The 20,522-nt window shown below is 40.1% G+C and overlaps 1 long non-coding RNA gene across 2 annotated transcripts in view; it reads right to left on the reverse strand.

The window, feature by feature from the left end:
• Positions 1 to 764: 764 nt before the first annotated feature.
• LOC117098963 overlaps positions 765 to 20,522 on the reverse strand; it is a 33,808-nt gene continuing 14,050 nt past the window's right edge. Inside the window, exons 3-4 of one of the 2 annotated variants that reach the window (XR_004443663.1) lie at positions 6,567 to 6,706; positions 765 to 1,049 (exon numbers count right to left, since the gene is read on the reverse strand). This is a non-coding gene — a long non-coding RNA (uncharacterized LOC117098963). Of the gene's footprint in view, positions 1,050 to 6,566; positions 6,710 to 20,522 lie in introns of both variants that reach the window. The other variant, XR_004443661.1, reaches the window with a different exon arrangement.

A 20,522-nucleotide genomic window follows, 5' to 3' on the forward strand; every position in this document is an offset into this window, starting at 1 on the left:
TGCCAGTAGCACTTTCCCTCATTGTGACAGCCCAAAAAGCCCCCAGACATTGCCAGATGTTCAGTGGGGGACAAAACAACTGGAGTTGAGGGCCAATGCTAATGTAAATAATCATGGTTTCCAAGCTTAGTAGTGATTCCACCCACATTTTGGATTGGCTACAGATTTTCTTCTAAGATGTTAAATTCTGGGTCATGAGAAAGTGTTTCTCAATCAATGGCCTCGCCCTACCCAGCTGTATCTGCCACCCTCCCTGGTCTAGCATACCCCATATCCATTCCTGGTCACGTCCTCCCAGTTTCTGGAGGGTGGTTCCTTTTACGATGAGCCCTTCCTTCTGGAGCCAATGCAGTTTTCCTGGTTGAGCCATGCTGAGATTTTGTCTTGTTATTGGTCTGGCAGCACTGAGAGGGGAGGTGCTGATGTTAAGGAGGGCAGGCAGCATCTGTCTTGCAAGTCCTCCAGCCTGGTGTGGAGTCCGCATGGTCTCCAGGCGATGGGAGGGTTCATCGGTTCTGCCGGACAGTGCTCAGGGAAGTCCAGGGCCTAAACTCTGAAGACCATCTTCCCAGTGTCCCAGCCCAGGTATCAGGGTCTTCCCACTTCTGTGACTTTAGTGGAAGAGAACTGCCAGGGAAGCACATTCAGCTCTTCTCTGAAACTCTACCACTCCCGAAATCCTATTTTGGGCTTAAATTTTAGTAAAGTTTGCCTTTGGGCTACAAGAGAAGAGATCTTAAAAATGCTTCCAGGTGGGCCTCCTGGCTTTTATGATGTTACTTTTTATTTCACAGATTCCATAGTTTTCATCAGCAATCCCCCAGCTCCTTCATGTTCATGCTGATGTGTGAGCCAGTCCCTCCCTGCACTCAGCCTGGTCCGGGTCAGAAGAGAGCCCTAGTCATTGCAATGCTGCAACAGGCCCCATGTTGTCACTATCTTCTCTCCACCAGTAAAGGTTTCCATCCCATGGCCCAATTCTGAGTCTCTGCTTCCTAGAACTACTTCTGGTTCCTCGTCTCTTAAGTTTCCTTCTCCAGAAGCAGACCCTGAGGAAAAAAAAATGTTAGAGTGAATGTAACTTACTGAGGAGGAGTTTCAGGAAGGAAAGTGAGACAGAGAAGGGAAGGCAGCCAGGGAAACTGTCATCAAGGAGCACATTTCTGGTATGGGCGACCAGTGCTCAGTCATGCTGGAAACCCCTGGGAGGAGCTGAGAACACGTTCTGGAGCCTTGCACAGGGGATGAGGAGTCTGCTTCTTTACTCTTCAGTTCCCAGACATCATTGAATGAGAGCTGCTCCCACAGGTGCCGGCTCCCAACACATGAATCCTGCCCTGTGTGCAGACAGAGTGTGCCACAGAAAGCCCTCAGGTAATAGCTTCAGCAGGACGCTGTCTGTGTGCCCAGATCTCAGAGCACCATGGGCATAGGGGTGGACATTTAAGACAGTGATGGCACCTGCTGCTGGAGAAAGGAAGGGAATTCCCTCTGCATAGCCTAACTGGGGGAAGGCTTGTGGGGTTTTGTTTCTTGCTCCCTTCCTTCATTAACTTTGCTTTGGCTTCCTTTCAGGATCTAACCTCTTCGTGATGTGTGCAGTCCCGGTGGATCTCACTCGTCAGTTTCCCTGCCCTCCCATCCCTCAAGGGCAAGCCATGGGACCCAAGCTAGGCCAATGGAACTCTCTTCTGGTGTGTTGAATCTTGAACATAATGTGCAAAGACTTTAAAAAATGGCTGGACCTCATTCGTTTTAATAGTAGTTTCTTGACATGACCATTGAAGGGCTCTTGCTACTCTGACCCTAGATCATGTCCTGAGTCCTATTCCTTATGAGAATGTTTCTCCGGTCTTCCTTTCATTACTATGAGCTGTATAATATCCTTTCAATGAAACCATTTGCTGCTTCAGTTGGTCATAAGACACTTCCATTGCTCAAAACCAAAGAAGCCTGATTGGTAAGGTGGGCATGGTGCTCGGACTTTCCAGAAGAGAACTGATTTTCAGAGTATATAGAAGATTGCATAAAAGTAATACAACTAATAGGTGACACAAACAACACTTCAATCTCAAATGTGGTGTTCTTTTTATTAGAACAGCATCCCTCTCTCCTATATATTTTTATTCCTAAAATCACTCCTCAAACTTTCACTCAGCTGTAGGCAATAGGGCTATAAAAATTTGATGTAGGTCAGATCTACATTACTTAAACAGATGGAAAGCTGTTTAAAGCATGAGTCCTGTTTTATGTTTCTATACCCATCCCCTACTCCAAAGTACATTGTCTTATATATAGCGGTCAGTTAGATATATTTGCTGATCGATTATCCAAAAGCCAAGGGAACGTTTGAGAAGTGCATAGCTCACACATCTCTCCACATGGGTCTTTTACCAGTTCTTGGGCATTTCCGGTGAGTCTCTAAACCAGTTGCTTTCCCCCTTCAATGGCTCCTGCCCCTTCAGGCATCCTTCCAGGGAGCATTCTGCGGCTGTTCTAGATTCGTACACACCTGAACTTACCCACTTTATGTTGCGGATCTGTCTGGTCACTCCTGCCTAGCTCTGGGTCCTTTGGGATTAGACACTTCATTGGAAGAACTATTTGCTCCCTGGAGTTGAGCTTCCTGGCTCCTGTGTCCTGCCTTCACCTGGTGCAAGGGCACCATCCTCACCCTCATGAGAATGCAGGGCCTCACTCGGCCTCCACACCAGGAGGGAATGCAGACAGTGAGGGGGACTGTTAGAGCTCTCCCGTTCAAAGCTTCCAACAACATTTCATTCTTAGATAAACTATTGACATTTTTTCTTGATGTTGACACATTGTGTCACTTTCTTCAGAAACTTGTTCCAGTAATTTATCTTTTTGAAATATGTAGCTTTTCTCAATTATTACGAGGCACGGTTTCATATCATAACCTGATTTCTTAGCCTTTTCAGTACCCTTTCTGCAGACATGTATTTTCTAAACCCTCATGTGGTTAAATTAAATCATGAACTCCGTAGAGTTAAAAGATTTATTCAGTTTTGGGTCCCTGGAGTTCAGCAAAGCACCTAATACATAGTGAGCACTTCCTAAGTGTTTACTGATCGAATGAATGAATTAATATATCCGGGATAACTAGTATATGTGCATATTGCATTTCTAAGTAAATACACATCTTATTCTACATAAAATATTCATGTCCATAGTGATCTCTACTCTATTTCAAGCTAAGATGTGACCTTTTCTTTAAATTATATGAATGCGATGGTGAACTCGTGATGAGATAGTTTGCAGCTTCAATTAAATTAATTACAGCTACCAATTCAGCCCAGAGTACACTGTTTTTCACAGAAGTGGTGGAAATCAGGGTGGAGGAGGCTTCATATTGAAACCCAGAGTCTTTGTGGCTTCAATAGGGTACAAGTTTGGGATTGCAATGTGACTCTTCCATTCTGTAATCATCCATTTTCCCTAGGCCAGTTGCCATCCATTGGCTATGGAGCGAATTCTAAATTTTACCTTCCTTCTGTGGGCACATGACATACTATATTTAATTCCCTTAAGAGGACATCTGTATCTAAGTTGAAATGAAGGAGAAGGTTCAATTCAAAGGTTGGATGTTTTTCTTTGTAAAGATCACTAAATAATAGGAGACGAACATGCTGCATGTCTGCAATACATTCCCAAGAAGTGGAAAGATAAATCTGTTTTCTTTTCAAACTTGGTTTCCATTTGATTTCACTGAAATCACTGCCATTGACTATCTTCCTACAAGTCAACTTCAGTCTCTCAGAAATGGACAACGTTATAAAAATTTTAACCTGATATTCAAACCTAATTCAAGAGAGTCCAAATCAAAATATACGGTAACAGTTTTCTCCAATTTTAGAGTTCGTTTGTCCTGCTTTTCCCCCTCAAACCCAGTATACGTTTATTTATTGTTATTAGTCTCTTCCGTTGAAGCTCGTCTGTCACACGGTGGAGGTAATAATGGGCTGTTTAGTATTCTCTGCATAAGGTATTCCAGGCCTTGAATGACAACACTGGCCATTTCTTTGTATGAAAAACCCGATGATAATGTTGAGTATCATGAATATTTAACTGGAGATATCTGTTTGTGAATGTGTGTGTATCTGCGTGAGCATGTGTTTGCCAGAGTATGATATCCACAGTGAAATGATCCCTAACCGAAAGTGGGCGAATAAACAACTAATGTAAATTCCAAACACCGCAGGGCATCAGGATCAGTGTTCTGGGATATGATTAGCTTCTGAGTTGTGGAACTCTGTGAAACAAAGATAGATCTCGGTGGAACTTAACATACAGGGGAGAAAGGCAGAAATGGAGAGGGAAAAACAGAGTCAAAGTGAAACAACAGAGCAAGTAAATAGGAGCTGAAATCATGAGTGTCAATTACTCTCATCCAACTCATATGTGACCAAATATAAAAATGGTTTTGGGATGGAGTTGCTGAAAAATTCAGCAGATAGAGAGAATTGGGGCATATTAATGTCCTTCTGGAAGGCTTAATTTGGGGTGTGGGGAAATACAGTTTTATGCTTCATATTTTTAGTCACTCTGATGAGCGGCACTTTCTGGTGAGAAAGAATGAAAATGACAACAAATGGATTCTGTGGGAGAGCAGACAAAAGCAGTGCAAGACACTCTCTCTAAAATGAGTCCTTTCTAGTTAAAAGCAGAGGAAAAAGCTGCTCTTCTAATATCTGATTAAAAGGACAATGTAAACACTTAGTAAACAGGAAGAAAAGGGTCATTGTGTTAAATGATACTACTAGAGGAGAGCTGGAAAAATTTTCATGACGTGCACTGCATTTTGGCAGCCATGGGAAATGGGTAGAGAGTTTTATGTGTGCTCCAGACCTGAGCCCAGGCACAGGCAGAATTGTGCCAGTATCACCCCAGCGCCATGCTCCATAAAGAGGTGGGCTACAGGGCCCGAGGGCCGGTGTGGGCCAACTCCCAACTGCCTGTCACCACTCTGTGACCTTGGGCAGGTTTCTGGACCTTCTAAAACTTTTGATAGGATGTGAAGATTAAATGGGATAATGTATACGAAACATCTAATAGCAATTTGTAGGTATTATTATTATTCAGGCTATTTCTAGCAAAATGAATGAAGTGGAAGGAACTTCATCAATTCATCAGTGTTTGTTTCTGTCTCCCAGGACACCCTGAACTGGAGTCAGGACTCAGAGCTGTCAGCTGACGGAAGCAGAGACCGTTGTCATTTCTTCTGTAGTAAGGCAATACTCAACGTGCTGACCTTTGTGGTTCTCTCTCTACCCACCATTAAGCATTTCTCATGTGTTTGGATAGAGCCCTTCTTCCTCCTCTCCTTTTGCTGTCCCATTTTAAGTTGCTTGGCTACTATTTCAAACACACCAGTGACACCCTCCATCCTGAGCCTGTGCTCAGACTCTCTTCTGCACACACTTCCTGTGATCTTGTCAAAACACTAACATGGATGTCAAAGAGGCATTTCCACTCAGCCCAACCAAAAGTGCTCAAAAATATTTCTCCCTCCACCCACATACTCACTTTCTGTTTTTTCCCATTCTGTCTGTGGTTCACCAACCCTCCAGTCTCCCAAGCCAGACACGACAGTGTCATCACAGCCCCCTCCCCTCCTAGGCATGTTCAGACAGTCCGAGCTGGTGGGTTCCACCCTAGATGCTTTTCGTCACCCCTGGGGGGCTGCACCAGCCCCGTCTCCTGCTGTCCGTCCCTTGGAGGGCTACATCACTTTCCAGTGCTTCTTCCTCACTCACTGCCCCGGTCCCTTCATGGCTGCTCCACTTGTTGTTGTTAAAATACAAATATGGCCTTTATATCTCTTCCACAACCATCCCCAGTGGCGTCCCATTGTTATAGAACAAAATCCCGACCTCTCTGCTTGGCACTCGATGCCCTTCACGGCCTGGTCACATATGGCCTTTCCAACCTCACAGGAATGAGAAGACTAGAGTGCCCTTCCCCAAGCCACTCCACACACAGACAGGACTAAATACCAGGAAGCATGTGTTCAGTCAACACATTTAGCCACGAACATATGTGATGTCATCCAACAAGAGAACAGACCAGGGAGTTCATACCCGCTGGGCTAGAAACTGGAAAGCTGGTGAGAATTTCTAGGACCAGACTGAGAATGAAGAGATGTTATCCGTCCCTGGCACCCGAACACCCTGGGGAAGCTGTTTCTCCTATGGTTAGACCTTGATTTCTTCTTCGCCAGCCTAAGTCTATGGAATTTAATGATCTTAAGGACATTTTTGGTTTAGCATTTAAGGAAAATGAGCTGGTAGCAAAATATAAGCAGGGCACGACAAGGTGAACCAGAAGGGAGGGAGTTCAGGGAGGAACGGACATTTGCGTTCATAATGCAGGAGCCAGGAAAGCTGAGAGCCTGAGGAGCCTCTCTGGTGGAGAGAGGGCCAGGAGGAAACAGCCGAGAACACAGACCCCGGATCAGCATTCCAATAAAAAAAGGGTCGATACAGGAGTCACGGGTTATATGAATGGAGAAGAAATCAGGAGGCAGAGGACAAGAGCAAGCTACTCACGGGCAGGTGGACAGGCAGGAGCTTGTGGGAAAGTCTGATTTGCTAGGCATGTCCTCCAGCCAAAGAAGTCAAGAAGTCCCTGCCACCTGGGAAGTCACCTTGGTGGTCTACCTGGTGTGTGGCTTGGGGTCACTGTTGGTCTGCTGGGCACAGCAAGCACAGGAAACAAGTGAGGACAAGCTGAGACCTTCTGGAACCCTTGCGTCTGTTCAACATTGAATTAACACCTGTAGGTCCTTTTTAAAACTTTCTATTTTAAAATAATTATAGATCTATAAGAAGTTACAAAAATAGTACAAGGAGGTCTCATGATCCCTTCACCTAGCTTCTCCCAATGGCTACAGCTTATGAACTATGGTACAATATCCACACCGGGAAACTGATACTCGTGCAATGTGTGTGTAGGTGTATGTCATTTTATCACATGCAAACTTGAGTAATCTCCCCCGCAAACAAGACACAGAACGGTTTCGTCACCATGAAGATGTTTACAGGCACACCCACCTGCAACCCACATGATTCTTAAAGCCAGGAAATCACCAATCTTCCTCCATCTCTAAAATTTTGTTATTCCAAGGATATTGTATACATGGAGTCATATACTGTGTAACCCTTGAGACTGACTTCTGTCACTCAGCCATATTCCCCAGAGATTCCTCGGAGTTGCTTGTGCATCAAGAGTTTTTCCTTCTCAGAGCTGAATAGTATTCCATGGCACTGATGTACCGCGGTTTGTGTAACCATTCACACATTGAAGGACATTTTGCTGGTCTCCAGATTTTGGCAACCGCGAATAAAAAGGCTGCCAAGAATTGTGTACAGTTTTCTGTCAATTTCTCACTTTTCTGATATGAATGCCCAGGTATGTGACTGTTTGGCCATAGGATCTTTGTGTGCTTTGTTATTGTTGTTGTTCAAGAATTTTCCAAGTGATTTTGCAGAGGGTCGGGACCATTTCATATTCCCACCAACAACGTATGAACAATTGAGTTTCTCTGCACCACTGACAGCATTTGGTGTGGTCACTAGCTTTTATTTTGGCTGTTCCAGTAAGTGCTTTGTGGTATCTCACGTGACCTTAATTTGCATTTTTAAGGTTAGTGATGTTGAACTTTTTATGTGCTTTTTTCTATCTGTTTGTCTTTTTCAGTGAAAGATCTCTTCATGTTATTTTCTATTTTCTAATTGGATCATTTTGTTTTTTTACTGTTGAGCTCAGAGAGATCTGTACAAATTACAAATATGAGTCCTTTTACTGATATATGTTTTCCAAATATTATCTCTGGGTTTATAGCTGTCTTTCCATCCTTTTAATGGAGTCTTTCACCCAGCAAAATTTTTGTTTTGATAAAGTTCAACTCATGGATCTTTTTCTTTTATGAATTGAACTTTTGTTACCACATCTGAGTACTCTTCATCAAGCCCAAGTTCTGAAATTTTTTTTCTGTGTTTTAATCTCAAAAATTACAATTTGGTGTTTTACTTTTAAACCTATAATCCATTTTTAGTTACCTTTTGTATAAAATGTGTGGTTTAGGTTGAGATTTATTTTTTGTTTAAAAGACTACCTGTCTTCCATTGAATTATTTTAGTACCTCTGTGAAAAATCAGTTGGCTGTTCTTGTGTGAGGCTGTTACTGGTCCATTTTTCTGTTTCATTTATCTTTGTGTGCATCCCCGTCCCTGCCAGTCCCATAGTCTCAATGTTATATAATAAACCTGGAAATAGGGCAGAGTGATTCCTCCCACTTCATTATTCTCTTTCAAAATTTGTTTAGCTATTCTTAGGATTGTTCTTTCTCATATAAATTTTAGAATAATCTTTTTGGTATTTATAAAAATTTTGCTAGAATTTTGATAGGAATTGTGTTCAGTGTTTGTAGCAATTTTGGGAAAATTGGTATGTTGACTCTTCCAGTTCATGAGCAAAGATCCTCTCTCCATTTGTTTAGATTGTCTTTGATTTCTTTCATCAGCATTTTGTAATTTGCAGCACACAAATTCTATACATGTTCCGTTAGATTTATACCTAGGTACTTGATATTTTTGTAGCTATTACAATGGTATTATATTTGCAGTTTCGGTTTATCTCTCTTCCTTATTCGTTTGTACAGATACAGTTCATTTCTGTGTGCTGATTTAGTATCTTGTGAACATATTGATCTGATTTGTGGTATGAAGTTTTGTTTGCTGGTTTGCTTTTTAGATCCTTTGAGATTTTATGTGTAGACAATCATGTGATCTACAAATAGGGGAATTTCTTTCTTTCAGATCAGTATGGGTTCGTTTTACTTTTCCTTTCTTATTAGACAGTATGATAGTAAGAATTTCCAGTATGATGTTGAATAGTAATTGTGAGAGTGAACATTCTCACCTAAATCTCAGTTTTAGTGGAAAGCCATTTAGCATATTATCATTAAGTGTGATGCTAACTGTAGCATTTTGTAGACAGGACATTCTTTATCAAGTTGAGGAGCCCCTCTATTCCTTACTGATAATTTTTGTTATTAATATGTGCTGAATTTTGTCAAATGGGTGTTGAATTTTGTCAAAAGATTTTTTCCCCTAAATTGGTGTGATCATGTGATTTTTTTCGTCTTTAGCTTGTGAATACAGTGGATTACACTGATTGATTTTTTAAAGTATCAAACCAGTCTGGCATCCGTAGAATAAGCATTCACTTGTGGTATATAATTTTCTTTATATATTGCTGAACTGTATTTGGAAATATCTTAATAATGATGTTTCAGTCTGTAGTCCTGAGAAGATATGTGTATGAGGTCTGAAGCTTGCTAGTTTGATTTTTGTCAATTTTACTAATTCTTTAAAAAACTAAGTTTGTTTTTTTACTTTTACTCTTTTTGTTTTCAAATTCATTGATTTATATTCTTATCCTTATTTCTTTCCTCCTACTTGCTTTGGGTTTATTTTGCTCTTCTTTTCTAATTTCTTGATGTAGAAACTTAATTTGAGGCTGTTTGTCTTTTTTAATATATGGACACAGTGCTATAAATTTTCCTCTAAATAATGCTTTAGCTGCATCCCACAGATTTCGTATTTGTGGATGTATTTTTATTTTTATTTAGTTCAATTTTTTATTTATTTCCTTTGAGACCTCTTTGATTCAGAGGCTATTTAAAGGTGCAATATTTTGTTTTCAAGTTTTTGGAGATTTTTCTTTATATTTCTGTTATTGGTTTCTGCTTTGATTCTGTTGTGGTCAAAGGACACACTCAGCATGATTCCAGTTCTTTGAAATTGTTGAAGTATGTTTAATGGTAACAGATATGGTCTACCTTTGTGAATGTTCAGTGGGAGAAAAGAACGTATATTCTGTGGTTGTTTACTAATACGTTCTTTAAGTGTTGATTAGTTGCTGTTGGGTAACGATGTTGTTAAATTCTCCTGTTTCTTGCTGATATTTTCTGCAGTTATTCTATTAATTATTGAGAAAGGTGTTTTGAAGTCTCCAACTGTAATTATGAATTTTTCTTTTTCTTCTGTGACTTCAAGACCTTTTCTTTGTCTTTAGTTTTCAGAAGTTTGGCTATCATATGTCTTGGCATGGATTTTTTTAAGTTTACCTTGTTGGAGTTTTCTCACCTTCCTGAATCTGTAGGTTTATGTATTTCACCAAATGGAAAGTTTTTAGCTTTGAACAGTTTTTCAGCCCTTCCCTCTTCTCTCCTTCTAGGCCTGTGATGATACAAATATTAGATCTTTTGCTTTAGTTCCCTAGGTCCTTTAGGTTCTGTTTGCCTTTAAAACAATTATTTTCTTTTTGTTGTTCAGATTGGATAATTCTTTACTTTTTAATTTTTAAGTTTAGGGGTACATGTGCAGGTTTGTCACATAAGTAAACTTACGTCCTGGGGGTTTGTTGTACGGACTATTTCATCAGCCAGGTATTAAGCCTAGTGCCCATTAGTTATTTTTCTGCTCCACTCCCTCCTCCCACCCTCCGCCCTCTGATAGACACAGTGTGTACTGTTTCCTCTATGTGTCCATGTGTTATCACCATTTATCTCTGACTTCTAAGCGAGAATATGCAGTATTTAGTTTTTCTGTTCCTGCATTAGTTTGCTAAGGATAATGGCCTCCAGCTCCATCCATGTCCCTGAAAATGACATGATTTCATTCCTTTTTATGACTGAATAGTATTCCACAGTGTATATGTATCACATTTTCTTTATCCAGCCTGTCACTGATAGACATTTAGGTTGATTCCATGTTTTTGCCATTGTGAATAGTGCTGCAGTGAACTTACTTGTGCATGTGTCTTTATAATAGAACAATTTATATTCTTTTGAGTATATACCCAGTCATGGGATTGCTGGGTTGAATGGTTTTTCTGTCTCTAGGTCTTTGAATAATCACCACACTATCTTCCACAATGGTTTAACTAATTTACACTCCCATTAACAGTGTATAAGCATTCCTTTTTCTCTACAACTTTGCCAGCATCTATTATTGTTTGACTTTTAATAATAGCCATTCTGACTAGTGTAAGATGGTATCTCATTGTGGTTTTGATTTGCATTTCTCTAATGATCAGTGATGTTGAGTTTTTTCATGATTGTTGGCTGCATGTATGTCTTATTTTGAAACGTGTCTGTTCATGTCCTTTACCTGCTTTTTAATGGGGTTGTTTATTTCTTGTAAATTTGTCAAGTTCCTTACAAATGCTGGATATTAGACCTTTGTCCAACGCATAGTTTACAGACATTTTCTCCCATTCTGTACATTGTCTGTTTACTCCATTGATAGTTTCCTTTGCCATGCAGAAGCTCTTTGGTTCAATTAGATCTCATTTGTTAATTTTCGCCTTTGTTGCAAATTTGCTTTTGGTGTCTTTGTCATGAAATCTTTGTCCATGCCTATGTCCTGAAAGGTATTGCCTAGGTTGTCCTCCAGGGTTTTTGTAGTTTTGGGTTTTACATTTAAGTCTTTAACCCATCTTGAGTTTATTTTTGTGTATGATGTAAGGAAGGGGTCCAGTTTTAACCTTCTGCATATGGCTAGCCAGTTATCTCAGCACCGTTTATTGAATAGGGAGTTCTTTTCCCACTGCTTGTTTTTGTCAGGTTTGTTGAAGATCAGATAGTTGTAGGTATATGGTCTTACTTCTGGGTTATTTGTTCTGTTTCATTGGTCTATGTGTCTGTTTTTGTATCAGTACGTGCTATTTTGTTACTATAACCCTGTAGTATAGTTTGAAGCAGTGTAGCATAATGTCTTAAATGTTAATCTCACTTGGTTGTAAAGGGAGAACAAGAATGCCAAGAGGAAAGAGAAAACGATAAAAGCAAAGATCAGTAAGTCAGAAACCAAGAAAAAAAAACTCATACTTTCTTAGGTACATTCTAGTGAATTAAAAAAAAAATGCATAGGCAAATTATTGACAGATGTAGTCAAGATACTAAGAGATTAAATGCCACAACTATAGAAAATCAGTATTAAAGAAGTCTTTAGTATAGATACATATTTTGAAATATTAAGAATGATTTTTAAATTGCACATTAACAATGATAAAGTGTTTATAACATGAATTGTTCTCCAGAAGAAAATTACTTAAGTTGACTTAAAAATAAAAAGAAAATTTTCAAATAGCAAAATTGAAATGATTACTAAATAAATAACTTCAAAACTGCTTCTAACTTCAGACTTTTTACCTATTTGCAGTAACAGGAAGTTCTTATGACTTTTGAAATGGAATTTTTAATTTCTTAGTCATTCACAGGCACAGCAGACTCAAGAGTGAATGAAACTGATCCCCAGTTCTCAAGGAGCTTATATTCTGGCTAGAGGAAGTAAACAGTGAACATATCAGAAAAACTATAAACAGATCAAACGATTATAGAATGTCAGAGTTAAAGGCATCTTTTCCTCCAGATGCCTCTTTTTAAATCAAGACTGAAAGGATATTTCCTTAATATTAGGAATAGGTTTACATCAAAGAAGTAATCTACAAACTTAATGGGGGAAAACTGGAGGAAGTCCACTTAAAATCAGACCTGGACTAGAATGTCTGCTTATTTAACAGTGTTATAGAAATGTTGTTAATGGTTTACCACAATGAAAAGAAAGATATAATGATGTATAACTAGTGAATTTGATCAAGTGCAATTGACCAAATGAGATAGAACTCGATTTGATCAAATAAAATTGTTATAAAAATCAATATAAATATCCTTTTATTGAGATAGCTTATAAATATATACTCAATAAATAAAATCCAAGATATCCACTAAAAATGAGGAGAAAACGAAGAGTTGATGACTAATTAGAGGGTTCACTCTTCATCTTCACTAAAAATAAAGAGAAAAGAAAGAGTTGATGGCTAATTAATGGATTTGCTATATTTTATAATTTATCAAATTATAAAGTATAAAATATACATATGAAAAACAAACCTTTTCTTTATACCAGTAAAATTCTAGCAGAAGATATTACTAAAAAGAGATCCCTATCATAATTCCAACCAAAGCATATGCCACCAAGAAATAAAACATAAAATTTTTAAATTCTGAAGATTTTTAAAAGCCTTGAAATACATAAAATCTTGAATAATGGAAAACATATAAATCATATTTATCTATGGAATGCATGAACATTTGAAATGGTATGTCATTTTCCCACAAATTAAAGCAATTGAAATCAAAATTATAGATTACCTAGAGAATAATAAGCAGGTGAAAATACAAAGAATATTTCGGGAACAAAAGTATGAGGCAGGCATACAACTGACTTTGCCAAACATCAGTTAATAGTCTTAAGGCAGGGCAGGCATAATAATGGAACAGAATGGAAGGCCATGAACAGGTCAAATTCTCTGTATACTTTAGCATATAATAAGGCATGCATTTCTCATCATTGAAGAGACTATCAGTGAATTAAGGAGCATAAATGTAGTGTGTACCATGTTCCATAATAAACAAAAGAAGGACCAAATAGTTCATTGGAAACCAAGAAAACAAAGATATAACAATTTAAAATAGCTGGAAGATTTAGAGGAGAAAAGGGCTTTTTAGCATAAGATTTAAGGAAAAATTAATAAGGGAGGCCAGGTGCAGTGGCTCACGCCTGTAATCCCAGCACTTTGGGAGGCCGAGGCAAGTGGATCACCTGAGGTCAGGAGTTTGAGACCAGCCTAGCCAACATGGTGACACTCCATTTCTACTAAAAATACAAAAATTAGCTGGATGTTTGTGGTGGGCACCTGTAATCCTAACTACTTGGGAGGCTGAGGCAGAAGAATCGCTTGAACCCAGGAGGCGGCAGTTGTGGTGAGCCAAGATTGCACCACTGCACTCCAGTCGGGGTGAAAAAAGCAAAACTCCATCTCAAAAAAATAATAATAATAATAAAAGAATTAATAAAGGAATACAAACATTACAAACATTTGGTTGCAACATTTTTAATTACCCCCCAAAAAACCCAATATGAACAAAAATAGAATGTAAATGGCAAACCCAAAAGTTGTGAAAAACTTTTGACAAATTAAATTATTTCCTTAATATATAAAATATTCCACAAATCAAAAGCCAGGGAAATAAAAATATATAACAATTGAAAAAATAATGATTACCAAATTGCATCTTTTTTAAAAATTTTAATTTAATTTTTTAAGTTCCAGACATGCAGGTTTGTTACATAGGTAAACGTGTGCCATTGTGCCATGGTGGTTTGCTGCACCTACCAACCCATCACCTAGGTACTAAGTCCCACATGCATTAGCTATTTCTCCCTCCCACTGTGCCCCAAACCGGCCCAATGTGTTTTGTTCTTCTCCCTGTGTCCATGTGTTCTCATTGTTCAAATCCTAGTTATAGGTGATAACATGCGGTGTTTGGTTTTCTGTTCCTGTGTTAGTCGGCAGAGGCTAATAGCTTCCATGTTTCTGAAAAGGACATGATCTCATGATCCATGGTGTACATGTACCACCTAGAACCAGAAATACCATTTGACCCATCAATCTCATAACTGGTTATGTACCCAAAGGAATATACATCTTTTTTTTTATAAAGAGACAGGCATAGTATGTTCATTGCAACACTATTCACAATAGCAACCTAAATGCCCATCGGGGACAGGCCAAATGGCATCTTTTTTAAAATTGGCAATTTCAAAGCAAATCTAGAGTGTTACAATTATCAAAATATAATTAATTTGAAATCAACAAATATTACATGCATGTATGCATACATACACATATACATACAGATATGCGTGCATGTTTACATATATATATTTGATATTACACAAAGTTTGTATCTTAAATATGACCAGGGACCACAGAGTTTTACTAAATGACAAAGGTAAAAAGTATTGTAATTGATAAAGAAAGGTCCCAAAGTGATATAGTTCAAAAAGAAAACCTCCTAAAGGTGTCCTGACTGTTGCTGTGGTGTCAGGGAGGGGTTGCTGTCAGATGTTACAACAGGGTTGTATTTTCGCCTGTTGAGTAATTGTGTTGCTGGTGGGCCTTGATCCCCCTGGGTGACAGCTTAGGTGACACATTGGAATCACTACCCAAAAACAGTGACCCCATCAAGCTGTGGGTCCCCATGTCCGGGCAGCAGAGATCAGTGCCACAATGACCTGCTAGAAAGTGAGATCCTCAGACTGTCCATGCAATGCCAAGTGGCCAGTTTCTCCCTTTACTCTGCACCCATGGCCTCCATGAGGACAGAGGCTGCATATTCTCATTTTGCCTTCTCACCAGGAGGGTCCTGGATTCCCTGCTGTTGTGGGCCCAGAGCCTTGCATCCTCTCTTCTTTCCGATTGTGTGCATTGAATATTTCTTTCTTTCTTTTTTTTTTTTTTTTTTTTGTGAGACAGAGTATCTCACTCTGTCAGCCAGGCTGGAGTGCAGTGGTGTGATGTTGGCTCACTGCAACCTCGGCCTCCTAGGCTCAAGTGATTCTCCTGCCTCAGCTTCCCGAGTAGCTAGGATTACAGGCACCTGCCACCACACCTGGCTAATTTTTGTATTTTTAGTAGAGATAGGGTTCCACCATGTTGGCCAGGCTGATCTCAAACTCCTGACCTCAAGTGATCCTCCTGCCTTGGCTTCCCAAAGTGCTGGGATTACAGGCGTGAGCCACCATGCCCGGCGCATTGAACACTTCATCATCATCTCTGTCAAGTATGAAACTTCCTCTCCAGTTATTTTTACCTATTTTACCAATTTTAAAATGCTATGTTTTTAAACATGTCCATATATAAACACAAGCCAAAATATATCTTGGTTCTTTTAAGTATCCTATGCTTATATAAAGTTTTTATTTTAAAAATAGAAAATGAATGGAAATGGAGAAACAGTAATTTGTTCTCCTACAAACACAAGAACTGTATACTGTTTTATTGTATAATTGTAGGAATAAAATAATTTACTCATCACGGTCATCACAGCCTTTCAGACGGACACTTCTGCACTCCAGGATTTTCCACCTGGCTCCTTCTCTTTGTGTCTTATCTTTTCCTTCCTGCTCCTTCCTTACACCTTCCACACCTGTTAGAAATGACACGGGAAGCGCTTGGCAGCCCGGACTCTTATGAGACACCACTCAGGTACCTTTAGAGAATCTTCCACGGAGTCTGAAAGCACTGTAAACAAGGGAGCAGCCACGAGATGGAAGAAAGTTGTTCGTCTGTCAGTTTGTACCTGACTGCACATCGTCTTCGAACCCAGATTTTAGAAATAACTCTTGGTGGAGCCGGCTGTCGGCAACACAGCCCATTTCCTGCTGTTGCTGGAGTCTCAGCTCTTGCCCATTCCCCCCTCTCTCTCTCTCTCTGGAGGCTGCCTGGTCGCCCGTCAGCCAGGAGAGCTACAGGTGCGGGTTGGCCTCCCGTGAGCCTTTGGACATGTCATGAGAGACAAAGCTCCCTCCACAGAGAGCTGCCAGGCTGTGGGGTTTGTGACACATGACACACAGTTTCAGTCGGTCTGGTCACAATCTTAACACGCTCCCTGCTCCCCCTAGCTTTCCCCTCCTCTTCTCTCCGAGACTGCCAGGCTGGCCCACAGCTGACATCACACGCAGGAGGAGGACAGATTTCAGCTGTCAGCTCAACAGTGCAGAAACGTGCTCACCAAAAAAAAGAAGAAGGAAAAAACCTGTAAACTTTTAGTAGGATAGGAAATGCTAGTTTCTTGGTGAGCAAATGGTGACCAAGACAAGGAGAAGAACTTCTTTACTGCAAGGAAATTCACCCATTGAACCTGCTCCCCACTTCCACACCCCTTGCCCCTGGGTATTGACACACTTGAGGCAGGAGCTGTGGTGGGCGAGAGTGAACAGATGCACAGACCTCATCAATCAGCTCCCTTTTATGCTCTTGAAGGAGATCCCTGAACACCATCAGGGGCTCATCCCTGGCTCACCTCACCAGCAGAGCGTTGGCAAAGTTCGCTCAAAGCAGCCTCGTTCCCATACACTCGCCGTGCGGAACAGCTTAGCTAGAGGGGCCAGACGGAATCTCATCCGTCTGGCCTTCCCTTGCACGACAGGGCTTCCTTGCAAAAAAGAGGCTGCAGAGAACAGAAAGCGTAGTAGGAGTACTTTGGATTTTTTTCCATCAAGGATAGAGAACAACTGGGAGGGGACAAACAGAAAAAAAAAAAAAAAGAGAGAGGCAAGTTATTGAAATCTAGCAGACAAGCACAAATCAATTATCTGAAAAAGCACGTGGAAAATGAAGCTGCATAAATATATCAGGCACTTACATTGATTGTATTAAAATCATGCTGAAATTATAGAACTGTCATCCACAGACTGTCGAGGTGTCTCTCCCTTCTTGATGTATCTCTCAGGGAAGGATGGGGTGAGGCTGACATCAGACTCACCTGGGCAGGCCAGGTGCAGTGGCTCATCACTGTAAGCCCAGCATTTTGGGAGGCCAAGGAGGATAGCTTGAGCCCAGGAATTCGAGACCAGCCTAGGCAACATAGAGAGACCACATGTCTATGAAAAACTAAAAAGTTAGCTGGGTGTGGTGGCATGCAATTGTCGTCTTAGCTACCTGGGAGGCTGACATAAGAGGTTTGCTTGAGCCCAGGAGATCAAGGCTGCAGTGAGCTATCACCATGCCACTCCAGCCTGGGTGACACAGGGAGATTCTGTCTCTAAAAAAATAATTTAAAAAAAAAAAGTCAAAAAGGCTCACTGGGCAGTGGTGTTTGGGAAATCAGGTAGGGTGTGCCTGATCTCCACTGAACTCCAAGATCAGGTGTAAAGGGCCCCACATGGCGGCCATACCTCCAACACCAGATAACGCCTTCTGCCAGTAGACCACCCTACTTGAGGTGAGCCCATCCACGGCCCCCCCACCCCAAGAAAAACAAAATAAAAATAAATTAAAAAGAAACCCACAGCTCGGCCATGAAGCTCGAGGAAGGTAACATTGTAGAAGTGCTATTTTCTTAGGGAGGAGAAAAAGGGTTCTTGTGAACAGGGACCATTGTTTTTTTTCTCAAAATTTAAGTACAAACAAAAAGGACGGAAAAAGAGGTTAAGGATCTGACACAAAGACGAACACGTTCCCTTCTCAACTATCAAAAGCACAAGGAAAATTTTTAGACCTCCCGGAGATAACGTTTCTAAGTTTTATTTCCCAAACTTCACTCTTATTAAAACAACCCTGGAAGATCATTTTCGAAGTGAAGTTTTTTATAGTCTCCTCACTGTTTGAAAAGAAAATATCACCCTTAGTTTTCCAATAAGTAATCTTTAGTCAGAGAAACAACTCTGTCACTGAGACTAAGGGAAATGATGTTCCTCTCATGAAGGACCCGCCAAGTGTCGCTCTGAGGGAGCCAGGTGATCGCTGGGCTCCACTGCGAAGAGGACATCAGAATTCCACAGCCCGGGGAAAAGCTCTGTCTACCCTGACACATGCAGCCTGCTTTGTGCTGCGTGGATGTCTCCCTGACTGGCTGCGGCGTTATTGTTCAATGAAGAACTGGTTTACAGATAAAGGTGGCCCTGTCAGAAGTTCTGAACAGCTCCAAGCTAATTGCTGACCCTAGCAGGCCCAATTAGCTGTTACACACTCAGCAAAGCAGCCCCTGGGAACCGCCCCTTCTAACATGCCACACTGTGAAACTCTCCCTGCGTTGGTACCTTGGCTATCAGCTTTGTAGTCACCTTTCGGCAGATCAAAGATTTCTTGGAAAGAATGACTGCTGTATCAGCCCCAGCAGGCCCATATACAGCTGCACACACATCACAGTGTAACCCAAAGCACTCATGGGAATGAGCAAGGACTCCACGTGGTATTTCAATGCAGGTCTCAGAACGATGCCTTGATTGCTGTAATCTGAAGAAATAATCCCAAACATTTAGTTCCAGTTAACTCCCTGAGAAGCAACATTCGTGACAACTCACTCACGGGCTCTGTTGCTGACACTGGATGTGCATGTCTTAGGGTGGGATGGTCTTCCCATCACCAGACCCGTCTGACCTGGAGAACACGCTCACCTACACAAACACACACTCGGGCGCTGGCTTTCTTTCTCCTCAAAACTATGCATGTTCTTGTTCTAGAAGTCACCCAGGATCACGTTAGATAATGTGGAAAACACACAGGGAGAAATAGAAAGGGAAGGAAGTGAACCCCAGTGTCCCCTTGCAACAGGTAAATTTTGGTGATGGAATTTCCTCCTATGATAGAAGATGCCTTGTAAACATCACGGGCAGTGACGATGATATTCTGTCCTGTGCTCATTCACTTCCCATTCTCTAATGCTTGTCACCACTTAAATAGTAGTCGATGCTGTTTTGCCATTATGAGCATTCTTATACACAAAATTTTCCTCATATTTTGTGGTAACTTCTTAGGATTTATTTCAAAAGCAAAATTAGGTCAAAATTTAACCTAATCAAAACTAGGTAGAAAGATGCTAAGTAAAAGGATACTGATACATGTCACTAAATTGTTTTCCAACGTAATTGAAACAGTCCAGCAATCTTTAACACTGGTTACCAGATGTTCACCAGCAGTGTGTTGTCATTTTTGGAAATATTTATAAAATTTTATTAGATTATTATTATAATTAACTTTCCCCACATGTTTGTTAGTAGGTTATAAAAATTTTCCATGTACTTCCTCCATTAACCAACTATGTTTATGATGGTTTTTCTAATTGCTTGCATGATTTCTTCATATAGTATAAATATTTCTCCTTTGTGGCTATTAAATACATCAATTTGTTTCATTCAATTTTGATTTATTTTGTACATGCATCTCCTTTTACATTTTTGGGTAGTCAACTATATCAGTTTCTGTATTTATCTTACTTTATGTATTAACCTATATTTCCTCTTGATTATTTGTTAATTTTATTTATTTATTTTGCTTTGCAAATGTATCTGGAGTCAAATTTGTGAAGATGTGAACTGTTTTCCAAATACCAAAGCAACGAACATTGCACACGTCTTTTTAGTTGAATTATGTATTTATTTATTGGGGTACATACCCAGTAGTGGTATTGCTGGATCAAATGGTAGCTCTGTTTAAAGTTCTTTGAGAAATCTCCAAACTGCTTTCCACAATGGCTGAACTAATTTGCATTCCCACCAATACTGCATAAATGTTTCCTTTTCCCTTCAACATCTCCAGCACCTATTGTTTTTTGTTTTTTTCATAGTAGCCATTCTGACTGCTGTGAAACGGTAACTCATTGTGGTTTTGATTTGCATTTCTCTGATGATTAGTGATGTTGCATATTTTTTCTTCTCTTCTTTTGCAGCCAGTTTTGTAAATTTTGATTTTTGAAAAAAGTTTCCTTTTTACCAAGACTATAATTGCTTAGAATACGGTTTTTCATAGTGCCTTCCTGTAACATGTGAAAGTCTCCCACCTATCTAATTCATTTCTTTTTAGTCATTTTTTCATAATTTTATAATTAACTGCATTCGTAAAACTTGAGCTTTTCCATTCCTCACAAG

Source organism: Trachypithecus francoisi, unplaced genomic scaffold, assembly GCF_009764315.1.
Source record: "Trachypithecus francoisi isolate TF-2019V2 unplaced genomic scaffold, Tfra_2.0 Contig01474, whole genome shotgun sequence".
Lineage (NCBI taxonomy): Eukaryota > Metazoa > Chordata > Mammalia > Primates > Cercopithecidae > Trachypithecus > Trachypithecus francoisi.